The sequence below is a fragment of the Rosa rugosa genome, chromosome 5 (assembly GCF_958449725.1).
Source record: "Rosa rugosa chromosome 5, drRosRugo1.1, whole genome shotgun sequence".
Lineage (NCBI taxonomy): Eukaryota > Viridiplantae > Streptophyta > Magnoliopsida > Rosales > Rosaceae > Rosa > Rosa rugosa.
The window spans coordinates 3,628,417-3,647,974 of record NC_084824.1 but is presented as its reverse complement, the minus strand read 5'-3'; the positions used below and the strand labels follow the sequence as shown (position 1 = coordinate 3,647,974).

At 41.7% G+C, this 19,558-nt stretch overlaps 1 non-coding gene across 1 annotated transcript; it reads right to left on the bottom strand.

Annotated features, from left to right (window-relative positions):
- Positions 1 to 5,963: 5,963 nt before the first annotated feature.
- On the bottom strand, positions 5,964 to 6,070 carry LOC133713254 (small nucleolar RNA R71). Its single transcript, XR_009847921.1, has one exon. It is a non-coding gene; the product is annotated as a small nucleolar RNA R71 (small nucleolar RNA).
- Between the last annotated feature and the right edge of the window lie 13,488 nt (positions 6,071 to 19,558).

Here is a 19,558-nt window from a genome sequence, read left to right as displayed (position 1 = left end):
AACAACTTTATTACAAGTACATGCTTGCTCTCTGTGTTTGTCATTTTTTCATGCAGCTACAAACGTTACGAATCTATGGTCTACGACCAACCGCCAGGCGGTAAGGCAACGCCTCATAATAGCAAATGACCGCTACGCGGCATTGCAGCAAGGGACTAGTTAACACAGCCTACGACAGCCATTGATCCGGCAGTTAACCCCGACGCTTGGGTACCAAAGATTGGGATCGCTACCCAACACCCTCCGCTCCGTGCAGCTCCCCCTCAACAAACACATTACCGACCATCCGGAGGTCCGTCATGGCTGGGGAGTCGGGGACTCTCTAGCGGGCCTAGCAGGGGCCCACCCATTGAGCTTCCGCTCATGCCTTCCCGGCATCCCATTGAGCTTCCGCTCATGCCTTCCCGGCATCCCATTGAGCTTCCGCTCATGCCTTCCCGGCAATCCTCGAGCTTTACGCTCATGTCTACTCGACACACCACACGTTAATGGAACATTGAATTCTTCTACCATTTGTCGCTTGCGACAAATTGAATTCTTTTCGCGTTCCATTAATACGAGCGACAACCAAACCAACACAAGCGTTCACGTACTCATCAATTACACGTTACAAACGCTTACCTTCGCACCGCTCATGCAACTTACATCTCCTTGTGCGCATCACACATTTATCATATGCAATCCATATGCTCACACGACCATGTCTCACGCACCCCATACGTTTATATATGCCAAAACGCATATCGATGCACCTCACATTTGTTGCCCAATGCAACGAGCATTCTACATATGCCTGTCTTCTTGTCTTTGTTGTGCAGGTTAACGAGTCCCTTCTTGCTTACGGAGTTCGGGGACTTGTAGGGGCTCCGTACCGCCCGGTTACTTATGCTTGATGACTTCATGATTTGAACTCCCCAACCAAGAAGCTCCTCTTACTTGGGGACTTCGGGGACTTGTACATACCTCCAATAATATGGAGTATTTGCTATCTCACCAAGCATAAGTAACTCCTACTTTAGGACATCCACGAGACATGACAAGGCCCAACCGAGACATGCATCGTGTAGCCCTATGTTCAAGCTACACCACGGTATCCGGAAGTCGCAAATCCGCCTCCGGGAAGCCACGTTCCCGCCCTTGCCAAGATGCCCTCACAACTAGGCTTTCTAGACTAGAATTGTGTGGTTGCTTATCCCACATCGAAAAACATGTAAAGGAAAAGCATTCCTTCATCTATAAAAGGAATGCCTCCTCCCACAACTCAACACATTCATTCACCCCATTACATACTTTGTAATCTTGTTAGGCCGCAAGGCTCGACACACTAGTATAGCTTTCAAGTGGACGTAGTCTCCCGCTCATGCGGAGGCGAACCACTATACATCTTGTGTCACTCTCTCTCTCTCTCTTTACTTATCGTTAATTAGATCCCCACGGATCAAAGCATTAACAATTATCTTGCACTCTAGTCCTCTAATTTTAGATATTGCGGCCTTAACCGGCGTAATGCCCAAATTAGAGAGTTGATTGTGGCCCTAACCGGCATAATCGATACACCGAAAGGATAATTGGTTTAGTAGCTTTAACCGGTACTAGATACGGGACTTGACACATATAGGAAATTCATGCATTTGTGAAATTGGCATCGATGTTTGAAAGAGAGTTAGTGTGAATCACCCGACACTCCCATGTTCCCATTAATTTGAAAACCCAAATTTAATTTTCTAGTTCGTTAATTAGGTGTTTAGTTTACTTTTCGGTTGCGTTTAATTTAGTTGATTCCCAATTCAAAACCCTCTACAAATTTCGACTCATTTGTGCTTATTCACCACTAGGCTCTTAGTTTTGATTAGGCTTTGGTGAAAACCAAAGCCGAGCATTGCTAAGGCTTGGTGCCTTAGATTAGACTTTTTATTCACTTTATTTTTATTTGGTTTGCTTAATGACTTTAGTTCCGACCACCCAAGGATTGTGGGTTAGCCACTAATCCCCGTGGTACGATAAACTTGGGCATAATATTTCCCTATCTTGACAACGATTCTTTCGCTTGCAAGAGTTTATGAGTCAAGTCACTAAGCTTCTTCAAAATCACACAATCGATACTAGACGTCGTAGATCGAGCAGAGTGAAAATCACTGGGAAGTGGGGAGAACTTGCTAAAGCGTGACTTTAGCTTGGCTAGTTTGCGAGGGCGTTACCATTGCTTGGCTGGTTCCGAAACCGTTGTAGTCGCGGTACTACAGTCGGCTCCCGAGGAGACTAGGACCGAAGCACATTGACAGAGGGTTTGGTGGCACTGACAGTCGGCTCCTGAGGATACTGGGACTGGAGTGTGGTCACCGGTAAGAGAAGGAGAGGGGTTGCTCTGGAGAGGCTTGGATAATCGTAGAGATTAGTTGATGAATTGTGTGTGTTGTTACTTCGTCGTAGCCTCTATATATAGGCTACCAAGCCATAGTGGTTGGCCTTAAACAAATCATGATGGGTTCAGCACTTAATCACTAATGGAATCATGGTGGTTTAAACACTTAAACACTAATGGAATCATAATAGGTTTTCCCTATTGGCCACCATGAAATGTAGTTGAATGCTTCCCCACGTGCATGCCATATTCTTTCATTGAATGGAGTATGAATATTTGCATGGGCGTGTCTTTTCTTGCAGCTTGCATAATCTTCCATAATTCTGCAGGTAGGCTTTATTTAGCCTCTAAATAATATATTCCGAACCTGTCGACAATATATAGCTTGAGCAACTGACATTGGCTCAATTTCTCCAAGACACGCCTTGTCAGGCCAAAATGCTCATTTTGGGTTCAAACATTGCCCCCAGACCTCAAAGTCAAAGGTCTTCGTCTTAACTAAAGAGGTCTTGAATCAGCACTGCTCTTATAATGTCGTTGCTCCAAAGCCACTTGTATTGGCTTGACTGATTCCATATAGGCCTCTAAATAGGCCATAAAGCTTGAGTGCCACAATCTGAATTGCCTTTGTCATGAACTGACACTTTATTTGCCAACTTTATTGCCCCCCATGTATCTGATGTTTGGTATGTAGTGAATTGGCAAAACTTGGGCAGGTTGTAGGAGATCAGAACTTTAGAGTGCCCCCCACGCGAAGGAGACTGCTTTTGATCACGAATGAGGATCCTTCTCTTCCTTGGTGGTAGCTTCGCCATGTGTATAGCAGCAAGTATCTGCCTTGTTCGCTGGCTCTCTGTTGATTTTCTCAAATGTATATGTTGGAGCCGCTTCGCTGGCTAGATCAAGTTTGATCAAGGCTGATTACACGCATTTATATGCTTGTAATTGTATCTAAAACACTAGAAATAAGCTAATCCTTGAGCCAATTATAATGTAATTAACCCATTTTTATTTATTTGTAGAAAATAAGCGGAGTCACGGTTATCGGAAGAAATTGGCGCGAAATCGAAGCAAATAATGAAGAAATGAAGAAAAGAAGAATTTCTGTTAATTAATTATTCTTTTCATTAATTAATCATTGGATAATGATTAATTAATAGAGGTTTAATCATCAGAGCAACATCACGTGGAGAGGCATGTTGCAATCAAGCAATTATTTGTTTAATTGAACTCAGCCACTCAGAAGATGACACATGGCAGCTGTACAATTAATCACTATGGTTTAATCATGCAAGAGGGAGCAGCGCTTCTTTCTTTCTTTTGCTGCGAAAATGCATAGCACCACGTGCTCTTCCTCTTTCATTTTCTGACGTCACCTCCACCCCTCAACCATTGTAGCCTTGCCACGTGTCCCATTATCCCATTCACCTTTTCCTCCTCCACACGAAATAGCCACCCATTTGATCTCTTTCTCTCACAGAGAACCGATATATATATTCTCTTCACAACACCAACAGGAGGAGAACCCTAGCACCAACAGCCGCACACCCAAATTCCTCTTCCTCCTTTGAACAGCCGCACACCACCACAATTCCATCTCTCACATTCCATCTTTCCCATTCTCTCGTCCATCACCCATATCACCTCACCCACTCTCCCATTTTCCCTCACTCTTCCACATTAAAGTATTGGGCTCTTCTCAAATTTCATCAAGGAAGATCATCAAGACCTTAATTTCATCTTGGGTAGTTAGGAGGATTCAAGCTAGCTTAGTTTTCTTTGCTTTCTAGCATTGTTGAAATTAAGCAAAGTTTATCCTCTCTCTTCTCATCTATTTTAATTGTACATGGTTTTGATGTTAAATCTTGCTTTAATTATGAGTGAGTAGTTTAATTTTGGGAGTTAGGGTTGTGAAGCCCTAACTCATCTTGTATAAATATTGATGCTTTACTTTTAATAAATGCAATTTCCATTGTGTATGCTTTAAATCCGAATGTATTGGTCCTTAGAAGCATGTTTCTAGGCTTTGTCACCCTTTGAAATTATGTTGTGGGCAATTGTGATGAATAGATTGATAAATTGACAACTTATTGGTCTTGTTGCATCTAGGATTTAAGTGTGGTAACCATTAGCTAGCTTAATTGTAGCTAAGCTTGCTTGGGTCTCTATTATCTTGCACTCTAGGCCTCTAATTTTAGATATTGCGGCCTTAACCGGCGTAATGCCTAAGTTAGAGAGTTGATTGTGGCCTTAACCGGCATAATCGATACACCGAAAGGATAATTGGTTTAGTAGCCTTGACCGGTACTAGATACGGGACTTAACACATATAGGAAATGCATGCATTTGTAAAATTGGCATTGATATTTGCAAGATAGTTAGTGTGAATCACCCGACACTCCCATGTTCCCATTAATTTGAAAATCTAATTTTAATTTCTTGCTTGATAATTAGTTGCTTGCTTTTATTTTAGTTTGCATTTAATTTAGTTAATTCCCAATTCAAAACTCCCAAACAAAATTCTACCTTCCATTGTGCATAAATCATTTGGGCTACAAGTTAGTGGCTTTGATTAGGTTTAGTGTGAGCTAAGCCGAGCATTGCTGAGGCTTGGTGCCTTGTGAATATTATTTTACTTTATTTTATTTTTATTTTTCATTGTATGCATTTGAGTGATTCTAACGCCAATTACCTCGGTTAGGTCCAACGCCTAATCCCCGAGGTACGATAATCAAGGTTTTAATACTTCCCTTACTTGACAACGATTCGTACGCTTGCGAGAGTTTATGAACCAAGTCAATGGCGCCGTTGCCGGGGATTAGGGTCTTCGGATCTTAATCCCTTGGTAATTGGCATTTAGGGTCACTTTTAGCATACTTTTATTTTTATTTTTATTTTTATTTTTTGTTTCTTTGTTTAGTTGTTTAATTTCGAATTTTATTTTTTTTCACTACTTGTTAAGTTTCCTTCTTTTCTCACCCTCTAATTAATTGTCAAATTTTGTGGTTGGTAAACTTGGTGAATATTTTGTGGTTATTTGATTATTGAGGTGCTTATTGTTTTAGTGTTTCTTTATAGGTGTATGAGCAACACGTTACTACCTATCAATTTGAGAAGTGGTCGCACTTTTCAAAGACTTCCTAGACAAAGGCCAAGGAATCGTTCACGAACACCTCCAAGGCCAAGAGTACCTCCAAGAGATCCCTCACCGAGTCCGATTAGATCACCGGTTAGAGAGATGGCGGAGAGACCTATTCGGGAGTTCTCTAGACCTTCCATGACCAATACGGCATCATGCTTAGTACTTCTGGAAAGAGATGTGGACTTTGAGATCAAGCCACAACAATTGAGCATCTTGCCTATTTTCCGTGGGATGCCATCCGAGAAGGCCATCAACCATATGCAAGACTTTGAGGCGATTGTGAGCACTATGTCAAAGGGTGGACTTCCGGAAGGTGAGTTCAAGATGCGGTTGTTTCCTTTCTCACTTAGAGATGATGCCAAGGGATGGTTTTTGAAGCTACAACCAAGGAGTATACGATCATGGGATGAGTTGACGGATACTTTCTTGGATGCTTACTACCCACCACACAAGACCACTAGCATGAGGCATGAGCTCTTACTCTTCGCTCAACGAGATCATGAGACATTTTGGGAGGCATGGGATAGGTACAAGGATATTTGCAATGCATGTCCCCATCATGGCTTGACTAAGTCAATGATGATTGACGGTTTCTATGGTGGTTTGTTACCACATGAGAGGAGGAGGGTTGATGTTGCCGCACAAGGTTCACTTCATAGTCATGGTCAAACCGAGGCATGGGATATACTTGAGCACTTGGGTCGACAATCGAGGCAATGGGATGATCATGACTCTAGGAGGGAAAGATTGAGGAAAGATCCATATTATGACACCAAGAGCACTCATGAGACAAGGGTTGCCCAAGAGAGCTCTAGTGCCGACTATAGAAAGCTTGAAAGGAAGCTTGATTTACTTCTTCAAGCTCAAGAGCGTGGTTCATCTACACATCATGTCAAGGCCGCTTCTATGTCTTCATCTCTATGTCTTCTATGTGATTCACCTACACATGCTACTAGTGAGTGTCATCTTGCCCCTAATTATCCGGATTTTGTTCAAGAGCAAGTAAAGGCCGTGAATTCTTATGGTGGGCACCCTAGAAATGATCCTTACTCACCTACATACAATCCGGGTTGGAGAAATCACCCTAATTTTTCTTGGAGAGACCAAGGAGGTTCATCTAGTGGGTTTCAAGGTGGAAAGCAAAGCTTTAGAGGTGGCCAAGGTCAAGACCTATCAAATTTTTCTCATTATGGTAATGCACACCAAGGAAACACTCAAATTTCACAATTTGGTCAACATGGACAGCAAGCGTACGGGCCTAACTCTCAATGCCAATTCACCTCAAGTCAAGGACTTCATGCTCAAAATGCTCCTCCCGGGTTCACTCAAGGTGGTGGTTATGGTCCTAACAAGTTTCAAGGTGTTTCCATTGCATCACAACCGGAGGAGAAGAAGAGTGCAAATGAAGATGCTCTTTCTTCTATGTCTCAATGCATTACTATATTATCTCAAGGTCAAGCCACCATGCAAAAACAAATGGGCCTATTAGAAGTGCAAATGAGTCAAATGGCAAAGGAGCTTAGCACACGTCAACAAGGAGCCTTACCTTCTCAACCGGAGCCAAACCCAAGAGGAAAACTCCATGAATGCAATGCCGTCACCACTTTACGTTCGGGAAAGGTATATGATAATCAAGTTTACATGCCCTCATCTTCTACTTTTCATTCAAATCCTTTATTTGATGATGATGTTGATTTGCATTCATATGGGGCCAAGAGGGAAGAAAATGTACCTCTTGGCCATGTTGTTGATGATAATTTGCATATGCATCATGATTCTTTATATTACAAGGAGGATGGGACCGGAAGGGAAGAAAATGTACCTTCCGGTAAATATGGAGTGGGTGATGTGACTTTGCATACTAAAGGAAGAAATAAGGGGGTGGATAAGGTAGCCGGAGGGGAAGAAAATGTACCCTCCGGAGAAGCTATTCTTGGTAAAGGTTATGGTTTCTTGTCCTTTGAGAATAATGCGAGAAAATATGGTTTGATTGATAGTGGCAAGGAAAGAGCTCTATTGAGAAAGAACACTTCTAGGGATGAGGATATCTCGGCCTCAAGATTAGATGGTGAGGCCATGAAGGCTAGGGACCCATCTAAGGCCGATGACACCTCTAGGAAGGTTCTTGATGAGGTTAGACCCACTCTTCATGAGTTTGAGCCATCTACATCTACCGGAAGAGAGGGGAGAAATAAGGAGGAAGACCTACATGTTCATGGTAGCTCTAGGGATAGGAGTGGACCGGTCCATTCATCACTAGGCGAGGCCTTGAAGGCTAAGAACCCTAGTGGGACCGTGACTACCCTTAGGGGCACCACCGGGAGTTTCACCTTTGATCCACCTCTTGATTTGAGTACACCGGAGCCTCAACTTCCTTACCCTAATGTGCCAAGAAAAGAAAATGTGAAGAAGGGTGGGAAGAAGAAGAAGAAAGTTGGCTTGATGTCCGAATTGCATGATATTTTGAAGAAGGTCAATGTCAATATACCTTTGATTGAGCTCATTCGACAAATGCCGGTTTATGCAAAATTTCTAAAGGACTTGTGCACCCATAAGAGGAAGATAAAGAATGATGAGCGGTTTGAAATTTGTGAGGAGGTTAGTGCTATCTTGCAAAGACGGATTCCCCCAAAACTCAAGGATCCGGGGAGTTTTAATATCTCTTGCACTATTGGTGAGAAAGTCTTTGATAGAGCTTTGATGGACCTTGGTTCAAGTGTTAACATTATTTCTTTTGAGACTTTTCGAAAACTTGACCTTGGACCTATTAAAGCTACTCCTATATACTTGCAACTTGCGGACCGGAGCATTATTAGAGCTATGGGCGTTGTTGAAGATGTATTGATCAAAGTTGACAAGTTCTACTTACCGGCGGATTTGGTGGTATTGGATATGGATGATGTACCTCCTAGTGACAAGGACATACCTATCATTCTTGGTAGACCTTTTATGGCAACCGCGGGGATAAAAATTAATGTTCAAAAGGGCACTATCAAAATGAAGGTGTTGGGCGAAAAAGTATTACTCAAGAGGCTTGAACCCATTTACCCTCCGGAGGTGGTAAAAAGTGTGCTTTCTATTAACTTGGTCAAGGGCAATGAAGCAAAGAGAGATAGAATTTTTGGCCCGTTGAACCAAGTCCCACACTACAACCAAGAGCCATTGGTTTCTAATTCTTCCTCTCCTTGCCAAGTGTTTGCAATTTCTACTCTTGATGAGATAAATGTGAATGAGGATCTCGCATTGAGTGAGGAGCAAAAGAATCAAATCAAGACAATCAGGGAGATTTGTGGGTTGAAAAAGAAGAAGAAGAAATGGTATCTTGAGTGGAACACACCGGTGAATATCAAGTTTCTTGCATCATCTTGTGGAGGTTCTAGTTCTACCAAAGCTTGTGTGGGTGGTGGTGGAAAGAAGGAGCCACCTTGAAGAGACTAAGTTCTATAGACCGGCTTGGGGTCTTTAAAAACAAGCGCTTCTAGGGAGGCAACCCTAGGTGGTTTTGAAATTTCCTTGTTCATTTTGCATCAATAAGGCTATTTAGCCATCTTTTTGGGAGGTTGGGAGGTGCTTGGAGTGTGGAGAATAAGGAGATATTTTGAGCTACAATTCTTGTGTGGAGGTCATTGAGGATGATTTTGGGTTGTGAGTTGATGGGATTAAGACCACGAGCGTAATGGAGGACCCTTGTCCTTATTCCTTGATGGGCTATTTGTGATGCATTGCTCTTGGACACTACACATTTCTCAATGGAGTTGATCTTTTTATGAGCACCTAGAGCTATTATGGAGCATACGTAAAGGAAGTCAAGGCCTTGCTATTATGGAGCATACGTAAAGGAAGTCAAGGCCTTGTGCCTTGAGGTTGGTGTCTCATATTAGTCTTCTCCAAGGGTCGTGAGCAATGGAGGGCCGACAAAGGGGGTTTTCCGTAACTTTACTCCGCATTTAGTTTTTTTTTATTTTCATAGTTAATTTTTGTGCTTTCGCCCGGACTTCACTCTCATGCCTAACTCCGACACAAATTTAGCTTTCGAGCTCACTTTACAACATTGAGGACAATGTTGGTTTTAAGTGTGGGGGTGAGGGCTCGGGTGCCCTATTTTCGTCACTAAAAAAAAAAAAAAAAAATTAGATTACCTTTATGTAATTATATTTTAGTGGTTAATGCCTTTTCCAACCCCAATGACGAGCCATGGACTTAACTTGTTATGATTGTGGATAGATTAAGCATGATCTAGGACTATGAATTTGTTTTGTGATTGAGTGTATATGTGATCTATGCTTGACTATATGCGTGCACACAGCCTATGGTTAGGTTGGTTCATCATAATTAGAGAAGCATATAGATGATTTGATTGACTTGCATGCCTTATTTGTGAGCTTTTGTGCCTATATCTATAGTGTATGCATTGTTCATTCACTTTTTCTTCATGTGTGTACAATTTCATGACATTGCGTATCTAGAACTTGCTTGAGACCTCTCGAGGCTACTTTTAGCTTGCGATGGGATAGAAAGGATTGAGGCATTTTAGGTTAATAACACCATGGCCAAAGAAGCATGTGCCCAAAGATATTTATCACTAGATTGCCACTTTGAGCCTATTTATATATTTATCCTTTTTATTCATTTGCACCACAAATTCTTACCTAGCCTATACACTTTTATCCTACCATTCCATGGTAGTTGGTGAAGCGATTCGAGAGAATGACTTTATGTTCGAGTGCTTCAAAAGAAAGAAAAAGTCAAAAGTGTGAGGTTACAAAAGAATAAGTGTGGGGGTGAGTGATTTGTTTAGAAAAGAAAGTTCTCGAAAAAAAAAAAAAAAAAAAACAAAAAACAAAAAACAAATAGAAAGAAAAAAAAAAAGAAAAAAAGGGGTTGTGTGAAAAAAAAAAAAAAAAAAAAAAGTATTACGTAGTTTAGTTAGTGGGTTGTACATTGGGTTTTAGAGTGAGTGACTTAGCATTCGAAAGCAAAAGTCTTAAATCTCTACAAGAGAGAGTTGCTTCATCAACTTCTATGGACTTTGTATTTCCTTATCCTTCATTTCTTTTAGCCACTTGCCCTTAGCCCCATTACAACCAAATAAAAGACCTCTTGATCTTGAATTTTGTGGGTTACCTAGCGGAGATGAGATCGAAGAGCAAGCATATGGAGGCGCATGTTGTGAAATTGCTTTTGAGTGAAACACATATAACCCCTAAACACTTGAGCGGTAATATTTAGTGAACCTTTGTGAGTTTAGTGGGTTGTATCGGGTCTTCTATGTGCCTATTTGATTGTGGTGGATTGATTTGACACACGGGTCAACACATGCATATACTTGAGCATTTCTCACATGTGCATCTTAATTGCCTTACAAATTCAAAAATCTTATGTTGTGCTTTGTCAACCTCATGGTCATATACATAATTAGTTCTCCGAGGGTTGTGGTTGGAAAGGCTAATACTACACTATCTTTATGTTTGTGAGTTAGTAGATTTTCGGATTAGATTTCATTTTGATTGCTTGAGGACAAGCAAAGTTTAAGTGTGGGGGTGTGATTACACGCATTTATATGCTTGTAATTGTATCTAAAACACTAGAAATAAGCTAATCCTTGAGCCAATTATAATGTAATTAACCCATTTTTATTTATTTGTAGAAAATAAGCGGAGTCACGGTTATCGGAAGAAATTGGCGCGAAATCGAAGCAAATAATGAAGAAATGAAGAAAAGAAGAATTTCTGTTAATTAATTATTCTTTTCATTAATTAATCATTGGATAATGATTAATTAATAGAGGTTTAATCATCAGAGCAACATCACGTGGAGAGGCATGTTGCAATCAAGCAATTATTTGTTTAATTGAACTCAGCCACTCAGAAGATGACACATGGCAGCTGTACAATTAATCACTATGGTTTAATCATGCAAGAGGGAGCAGCGCTTCTTTCTTTCTTTTGCTGCGAAAATGCATAGCACCACGTGCTCTTCCTCTTTCATTTTCTGACGTCACCTCCACCCCTCAACCATTGTAGCCTTGCCACGTGTCCCATTATCCCATTCACCTTTTCCTCCTCCACACGAAATAGCCACCCATTTGATCTCTTTCTCTCACAGAGAACCGATATATATATTCTCTTCACAACACCAACAGGAGGAGAACCCTAGCACCAACAGCCGCACACCCAAATTCCTCTTCCTCCTTTGAACAGCCGCACACCACCACAATTCCATCTCTCACATTCCATCTTTCCCATTCTCTCGTCCATCACCCATATCACCTCACCCACTCTCCCATTTTCCCTCACTCTTCCACATTAAAGTATTGGGCTCTTCTCAAATTTCATCAAGGAAGATCATCAAGACCTTAATTTCATCTTGGGTAGTTAGGAGGATTCAAGCTAGCTTAGTTTTCTTTGCTTTCTAGCATTGTTGAAATTAAGCAAAGTTTATCCTCTCTCTTCTCATCTATTTTAATTGTACATGGTTTTGATGTTAAATCTTGCTTTAATTATGAGTGAGTAGTTTAATTTTGGGAGTTAGGGTTGTGAAGCCCTAACTCATCTTGTATAAATATTGATGCTTTACTTTTAATAAATGCAATTTCCATTGTGTATGCTTTAAATCCGAATGTATTGGTCCTTAGAAGCATGTTTCTAGGCTTTGTCACCCTTTGAAATTATGTTGTGGGCAATTGTGATGAATAGATTGATAAATTGACAACTTATTGGTCTTGTTGCATCTAGGATTTAAGTGTGGTAACCATTAGCTAGCTTAATTGTAGCTAAGCTTGCTTGGGTCTCTATTATCTTGCACTCTAGGCCTCTAATTTTAGATATTGCGGCCTTAACCGGCGTAATGCCTAAGTTAGAGAGTTGATTGTGGCCTTAACCGGCATAATCGATACACCGAAAGGATAATTGGTTTAGTAGCCTTGACCGGTACTAGATACGGGACTTAACACATATAGGAAATGCATGCATTTGTAAAATTGGCATTGATATTTGCAAGATAGTTAGTGTGAATCACCCGACACTCCCATGTTCCCATTAATTTGAAAATCTAATTTTAATTTCTTGCTTGATAATTAGTTGCTTGCTTTTATTTTAGTTTGCATTTAATTTAGTTAATTCCCAATTCAAAACTCCCAAACAAAATTCTACCTTCCATTGTGCATAAATCATTTGGGCTACAAGTTAGTGGCTTTGATTAGGTTTAGTGTGAGCTAAGCCGAGCATTGCTGAGGCTTGGTGCCTTGTGAATATTATTTTACTTTATTTTATTTTTATTTTTCATTGTATGCATTTGAGTGATTCTAACGCCAATTACCTCGGTTAGGTCCAACGCCTAATCCCCGAGGTACGATAATCAAGGTTTTAATACTTCCCTTACTTGACAACGATTCGTACGCTTGCGAGAGTTTATGAACCAAGTCAAAGGCCTACAGTACTTGGCGAAATAAGATGCTGAATAGCAAACTGTTTGCTGCCATTTAATCCTTCGCGAATCTTATGCTGAAGAGGATGATTGAATCATGGCTATCGACATCATGACATGTGACCAAGTGAACCCACCCTACTTGCTGCAACTTTAGCATCTAAAACCGCATGGGTTTTAATCATGTTTAATTAAAAAACATCAGGCCACTACGCTGGCCCTGCGGTTGTAGGGAAAGGTGCAATGCCATCTCTTCACTGCCGCCTCAGATGCAATTCTCAAGATGGAATAATGATTAATTAATTATCAACTAGAGCCACTCACTGGCCCAGCTAATAAATTAATCTCCAAAAATATCTAAGCCACAAATCAAGGTGTAGTGGAGAAGTGTTCCTTGCGAACAAATTTTCTTCTCAAACATTTTCTGACTATTGGCTTAAGGGAAATCCGAGTGAAGAGAAATTTTCTCAAGGAAGATCCGAGTGAGGAGAAATCCTTTTGAGCTTGATGAAAATGTTCTTCACGACATGTTCCTCACGAAGGCTTCGCTGGCTTTCTCCTTGAGCTTGGTTTAATGAGGACCCAAGACCTTTATAATGTTTCTCTAATATTTCTTTGAGGAGAAATCTCCTCGAAGAAGATCCGAGTAAGGAGAAATTTCCTTGAGGTTGAGTGTTTTGTTCCATCACTTCAGCTGTTTTCTTCTCATCTTGATGTTCAGCTTCCTCTCAGTAGATGACGGTTTGCTCTGGTACAATTGAACAATCCAATTAAGACCACAAAGATTGGTCCAGTCCCTATGGTGATTCCTCAAGGCTAAGGAGATTTCTGACCTCCCTCGCCCTTTTGGCCACTAGAATATTTATTCTGTCCATTCATGCAACGTGGGTTGTAGATGTTTTCTCCACATATATCAAAGCCACCGCATGGCCCCGAAACACTGGGGAAGAATTTGAAGTTGAATTGACTAATAAAGCCATAGATTGGCTTTCCAAGGCCACAACTTAATTGATAATTAAGTTGGCCATGGCTTAATTGATGATATGCATGACAACGTCCAGAGCCATGAAAGTCACATGCATGATAATTGAGTTGACCATTTGAGCATACTTTTGTTCACTTTCATGACCGTAGTAGCGTCCAGTAGTAAGACCGCATTTCTCTTGGCCAGATTCTCTTGGAGGCTTTTCTTCTATCTTGCTTTTCCGGAGAAACCCAGAAGCAAACTGTTTCAAGTTCTCTCTTTCCTCCAAACTTCGTTTTCCATTTCCGAAAAAACCCAGAAATGGCACCCAAGAAACCATTCGTTATTTATCAGACTGATGAAATCACTGAGAAAGCCGCATTCACCTAGCGGACTAACATGGGTGTTCGATGCAGAAGTCAGAACGGAGAAGAGAGAAGTCGACTGATGGGCTTTGGTGGAGGTGATAATCAAGCGAGCCTGGGTCCCACACCTCGCGATCGTTTGCTAAATGATCCTATGGCCTATTATGGGCATCCATCCGCTGTCCCATAGCGGCTCTTCGACAGGTGCCCGGTGATTTTAGCAGTTGGGGACCAAGGAGGAAAGTGAGTTTCTGGCCTACCATCGCTCCCGAGGAAAATGTTTGGTATTAGGAGGCCCGAGCGAGAGATTTGGCCCGTTGGGATGCGGTGGGTATCACCAAAACCATCGATCTATGCTTCTGTCTTTCCCATAATACCAGCCCTGCACCGCTAGCCTCCGCTCTTTGCTTCTAGAACACCTCCAGCAATACATTCGACTTCCGGTTCGGGCAGATGAGCATAACTCTGCTGGATGTTCTTACCATCACGGGGTTGCCCATTGACTTTGACCCCTATGTGCATGGTCAGTTTGATGGCATTCAATTTCCTTTGAGAATGGATATGGCTAGTCGAGGGCATCGCAGCAAATCCTACCCATTCTGGGGCAACTATTACTGCACCCAGTGTGACCACACAGGAGGTATCGCATTCCTGGAATTCTGGTTTTGCAAATTTATCTTTTGCACTTCTTCCGACAAACCTACTGGGCCCTGGAATTCTCTGGCCACTGCTCTCTACAATGGTATTTGCGTTGGCCTTGGGCAACCTGTATTGGATGCGTTATATCGCTCCCCTTATGAAGCCGCAATGTGCCCCTTCGATACATTAGTGGCCCTTTCTGGATCCTCGCCTTTTGGCTGCAGATTTATTTCCCTCGCTTCCGTTGTGGTGATATTCCAAAGGATCCTCCAGTCGATTCCCTTTTGGGGAATTGGCTTTGCCGCAACGTAAAGTATCGAGTTCCACCCTACTCCGAGTGTTTTATTTACTTGTACCTGCTGGAAGAGATGCCAGACCCAAAAATAGTCCTTTCTAGGTGATTCCCTCCTCCCCTTGATGATGGCTTTCTGCCCAGTGGACGGGATCATAGCGAAAGAGCCCTCCTGGCCTTTCGTCACGCCATCTCCTGCTTGGATATTCGTCTTGCCACCGACCGCGTAAGCTACGAGCTCTATGCCCCTAACCACTTTGCTCGCCAAATTGGGTTGGCCCAGTTGGTACCCTGGCCTCTGGTTGATTCTGCCAATTACTACACCTCTTGGCGGAGAATCTGGGTAGTCAGCTACTGACCAGTCTACCGGATCAATCTGACCGGTTGGCCGGAGAGGAAGTTCCCGATTCTGTTTCCGATGAAATTCTTGATGTCGCCAATGCCTTTTTGAACAGTTCTTCTGTCTCTCCCTCTCCTTCAGTGGTCTCACCTACTCAGTCGTCACCCGAGGTATGTTCTAATCCTTCTTTATCTAATACTCCTTCTGTGTCAGCTAGTGTTCCATCTTCTGTGTCAGATATTGTTCCCACCAAAACTCTGCCTAGTCCTTCTGTGTCAGCTAGTGTTCCTTCTTCTGTGTCAGCTAGTGTTCCTTCTTCTGTGTCAGATATTGTTCCCACCAAAACTCTGCCTAGTCGTTCCACCCGTGGTCAACCCCCGAAGCACTATGAAACTACTCTAAGTGCAAAAGCTAAATACCCCGTTGCTAATTATGTGTCGACCCATAGGCTGTCTAAACCGTATGTAGCCTTTGTGAATCAATTATCTTCTGTGTCTCTCCCTAGTAAAGTGCAGGATGCAATGAGGGATGAGAAGTGGATGCAAGCAATGATAGTCGAAATGGATGCTCTTGAGAAGAATTGTACGTGGGAGCTAGTATCATTACCACCCGGGAAGAAGACAGTTGGTTGTCGGTGGGTGTATACCGTGAAACACAATTCAGATGGATCGGTGGACAGGTACAAGGCAAGACTAGTGGCTAAAGACTATACTCAGAAGTATGGAGTGGATTATGATGAGACATTTGCACCAGTGGCGAAAATTAACACAATTCGGGTACTTCTTTCGTTAGCTGCTAATCTTGATTGGCCTTTACAACAGTTTGATGTTAAGAATGCATTCTTGCATGGTGATCTGCATGAAGAGGTTTATATGGATTTGCCTCCTGGATATGGTACTTCTACTGGAGAGCAGGTGGTGTGCAGATTGAAAAAATCTCTTTATGGTTTGAAGCAGTCTCCCAGAGCTTGGTTTGGCAGGTTCACCAAGTTCATGAAGAAAATTGGGTACCGACAGAGCAATTCAGATCACACCTTGTTCCTTAAACATCGATGTGGTAAAGTGACTGCTTTGATTATTTATGTTGATGACATGGTTGTGACAGGTGATGACTTTGAGGAGATTCAAAGGTTACAAGGTCAGTTGTCTTTAGAATTTGAGATGAAAGATTTGGGTAATTTGAAATATTTCTTGGGAATTGAAGTTGCTCGTGGGAAGGATTGTATTGTGTTGAGTCAGAGGAAGTATGTTCTCGAATTGCTGGCAGAAATAGGTATGCTTGACTGTCAACCTGTTGATACTCCTATTGAGCAAAACCATCGGTTAGCAGAGTACTTGGATCAAGTACCTACGAATAAAGCAAGATACCAGAGGTTAGTTGGCCGGTTGATTTATTTATCCCACACTAGACCAGATTTAGCCTATGCAGTTAGTGTGGTGAGTCAGTTTCTGCATAATCCCAGTAAGACTCATATGAATGCTGTATTTCGTATTCTGCGGTATTTAAAGTCTGCTCCAGGGAATGGATTACACTTTTCAAAACACAGTCACTTGGATGTTTCTGGGTACACAGACGCGGACTGGGCAGGTAATATTACAGATCGCAGGTCTACTTCGGGCTACTTCACATTTGTAGGTGGTAACTTGGTTACTTGGAAGAGCAAGAAACAGAAGGTGGTGGCTCGTTCTAGTGCAGAAGCAAAGTATAGAGGGATGGCCCGAGGACTTTGTGAGATGTTGTGGTTGAGAAATTTGTTGAGGGATTTGGGATTCAGGCAGAAAAAGGCTATGCCGCTTTATTGTGATAATAAGGCTGCAATTGAAATTGCTCACAATCCTATTCAGCATGATCGCACGAAGCATGTGGAGGTAGATCGACACTTCATTAAAGAGAAGCTGGATGGACAGATCATTATGTTTCCCTTCGTTCCTACTGAAGAACAGTTGGCGGATATTCTTACAAAGGCTCTCTCGAGTAAAGCCTTCTATGACTCACTTGACAAGTTGGGCATCCGTGATCTGTATGCACCAACTTGAGGGGGAGTGTTAGCGTGAGTCATGCCATGTAATTAGGATTGTGAATATTGTGTATTATTAAGATTATTCTGTTGTAATTAGTTTCCTAATAGGTCTTGGTGTATCTTGTATAAATACTCCGATCTTGGAGAAGGTAAATATCATATCAGAAAATCTCAAATCTCTTATTCCTTTGTTCTTCTTGACTATACTGTGGTTTTTTTACTTTTAAATTATGTTATAACCCCCTCCCCCCCCCCCCCCCCCCTCCAAAGTTAAATCCTGATTCTGCCTCTGCAGAGAAAGAACCTATTTTTAAGCAATTAAGTAAGTTTAGTAAATAAGAAATGTATGCATCAAACACCTGCTATATGTCGATGACTTAAGGATATACATACTTCACAATAATCATTTTTTTTATCTCATATTTTGTTCCAATACTTTTTTCAACCCCCTTTGGCATCATTCTCAAAAAAAAAAAAAAAAAAAAAAAAAAAAAAAAAACCCCTTTGGCACGGTGCAAGTCTTCCCAAAAAGATCTCAATTGACCGTAGGCTAAGCTGTGTGAATATGGAAAAGCCTCCTATACAAAAGTTGGAAAAATCAAATTCAAAGAACTTGACTAGAGCAAGAACTATAGAAATTCCCCCAAATCAAAAGCAAATAAAAGTGAAAACTGACAAATTGTGTGTTAGCACAATGAGTATGCCTACTGCTAGTAATGGTGATGTGCCTAGTGCCTGTGATGTGCCTAATACTGATGGCAGTAAGGTGCCTAGTATGGTATGCACTGTGCCTAGTGTACTTGGTGATGATAGCAAACCTGTCGCAACAGAAAGCAAGGCTCAACAAGCTGGAGATGTCTGGAATACGCAGGCTGCAAGTTACAGCCCAGCGTTGACCGCAGTGTTGGAGCAAGTATGGCCACCAGTTTCTCTGAGATGGGGCTATTTAGTAATTGCAGTAAGACGGAGCCATTATGAGTAAAAATTTAGAGCCTTTACGGTAAAAATAGGAGGGTTTTATGATATTTCCTACAAACCGACAAAAGTCAGTCTTGTACTCGAGAATGGAACCTGCCTTTACCTTGTGATGGACTAGCTTGTTCTGGTATTGAAGCATTCAGCTCATGTAGGCGTGAAGCAAAATAACTCAAGGATCTGATCATTCAGTTCATGTAGACGTGAAGCATTCAAGGCATTGATGAAATGGAGTCCGGCAAGACCATTTGCCGGTCGACGACGAGATGAAACGGCTCTACGTGTTAAATCTGAACCAATCTGGGCTCTAAGTAGTTATAAACTTTGTGTTGCTCTGAGTTTATTCTGGTAAAATGGAATTTGAGATTCCAGTTATGCCAATTTTTCATATTCTAATTTTCTTTAATTCAATTCTCAGAAAAGATTGGTAATAGATCCGTAAATGGTGTCCACACCTAGTTGTTTGATGCTTACATTATCATAATCTCAGAACCATGATGCTATTAAATATAGAAATCTGAGTTGGAAGAAAATAAGAATAGAATGGACCCAGTAGAACATTCAAATAATGATGAGTTAGAAACGAAGACTTAAGGGTTGAGGCCTTTGATCGCTACATTCAATTAACTAAGCCAAGACAAATTGACTCAACCCACAATTTAGAGATGAAGGGGAATCAGAATGGCAAACCAAGCGCTTTGAATTTGAGGGAAACTACCTTATGCAGAAATCAATATTCTGAACCGACGAGGAGTAGATGAGTAATTGAAGAATGAAGACGATCTACTGTTTGTCACGTGAGAGAGGTTTCCCCAGTGAAAATCTATTTGCCATGTTAACATTCGTTGAGCGCCATTGAAATGTCCAAATCGACCCGGACGTTAACGTCTGTTTAGGCTGTAAGTTACATCATGCGCATTCCAGCCTCCTCCCAACAAGCTACACATACTTCACATGTTCTCCACTCTCCAGGCCCAACTCTTGCAAACAATGCCTAGTGATGAAGCTAGTGAGCTCAGCATGAGTGCCAGTAC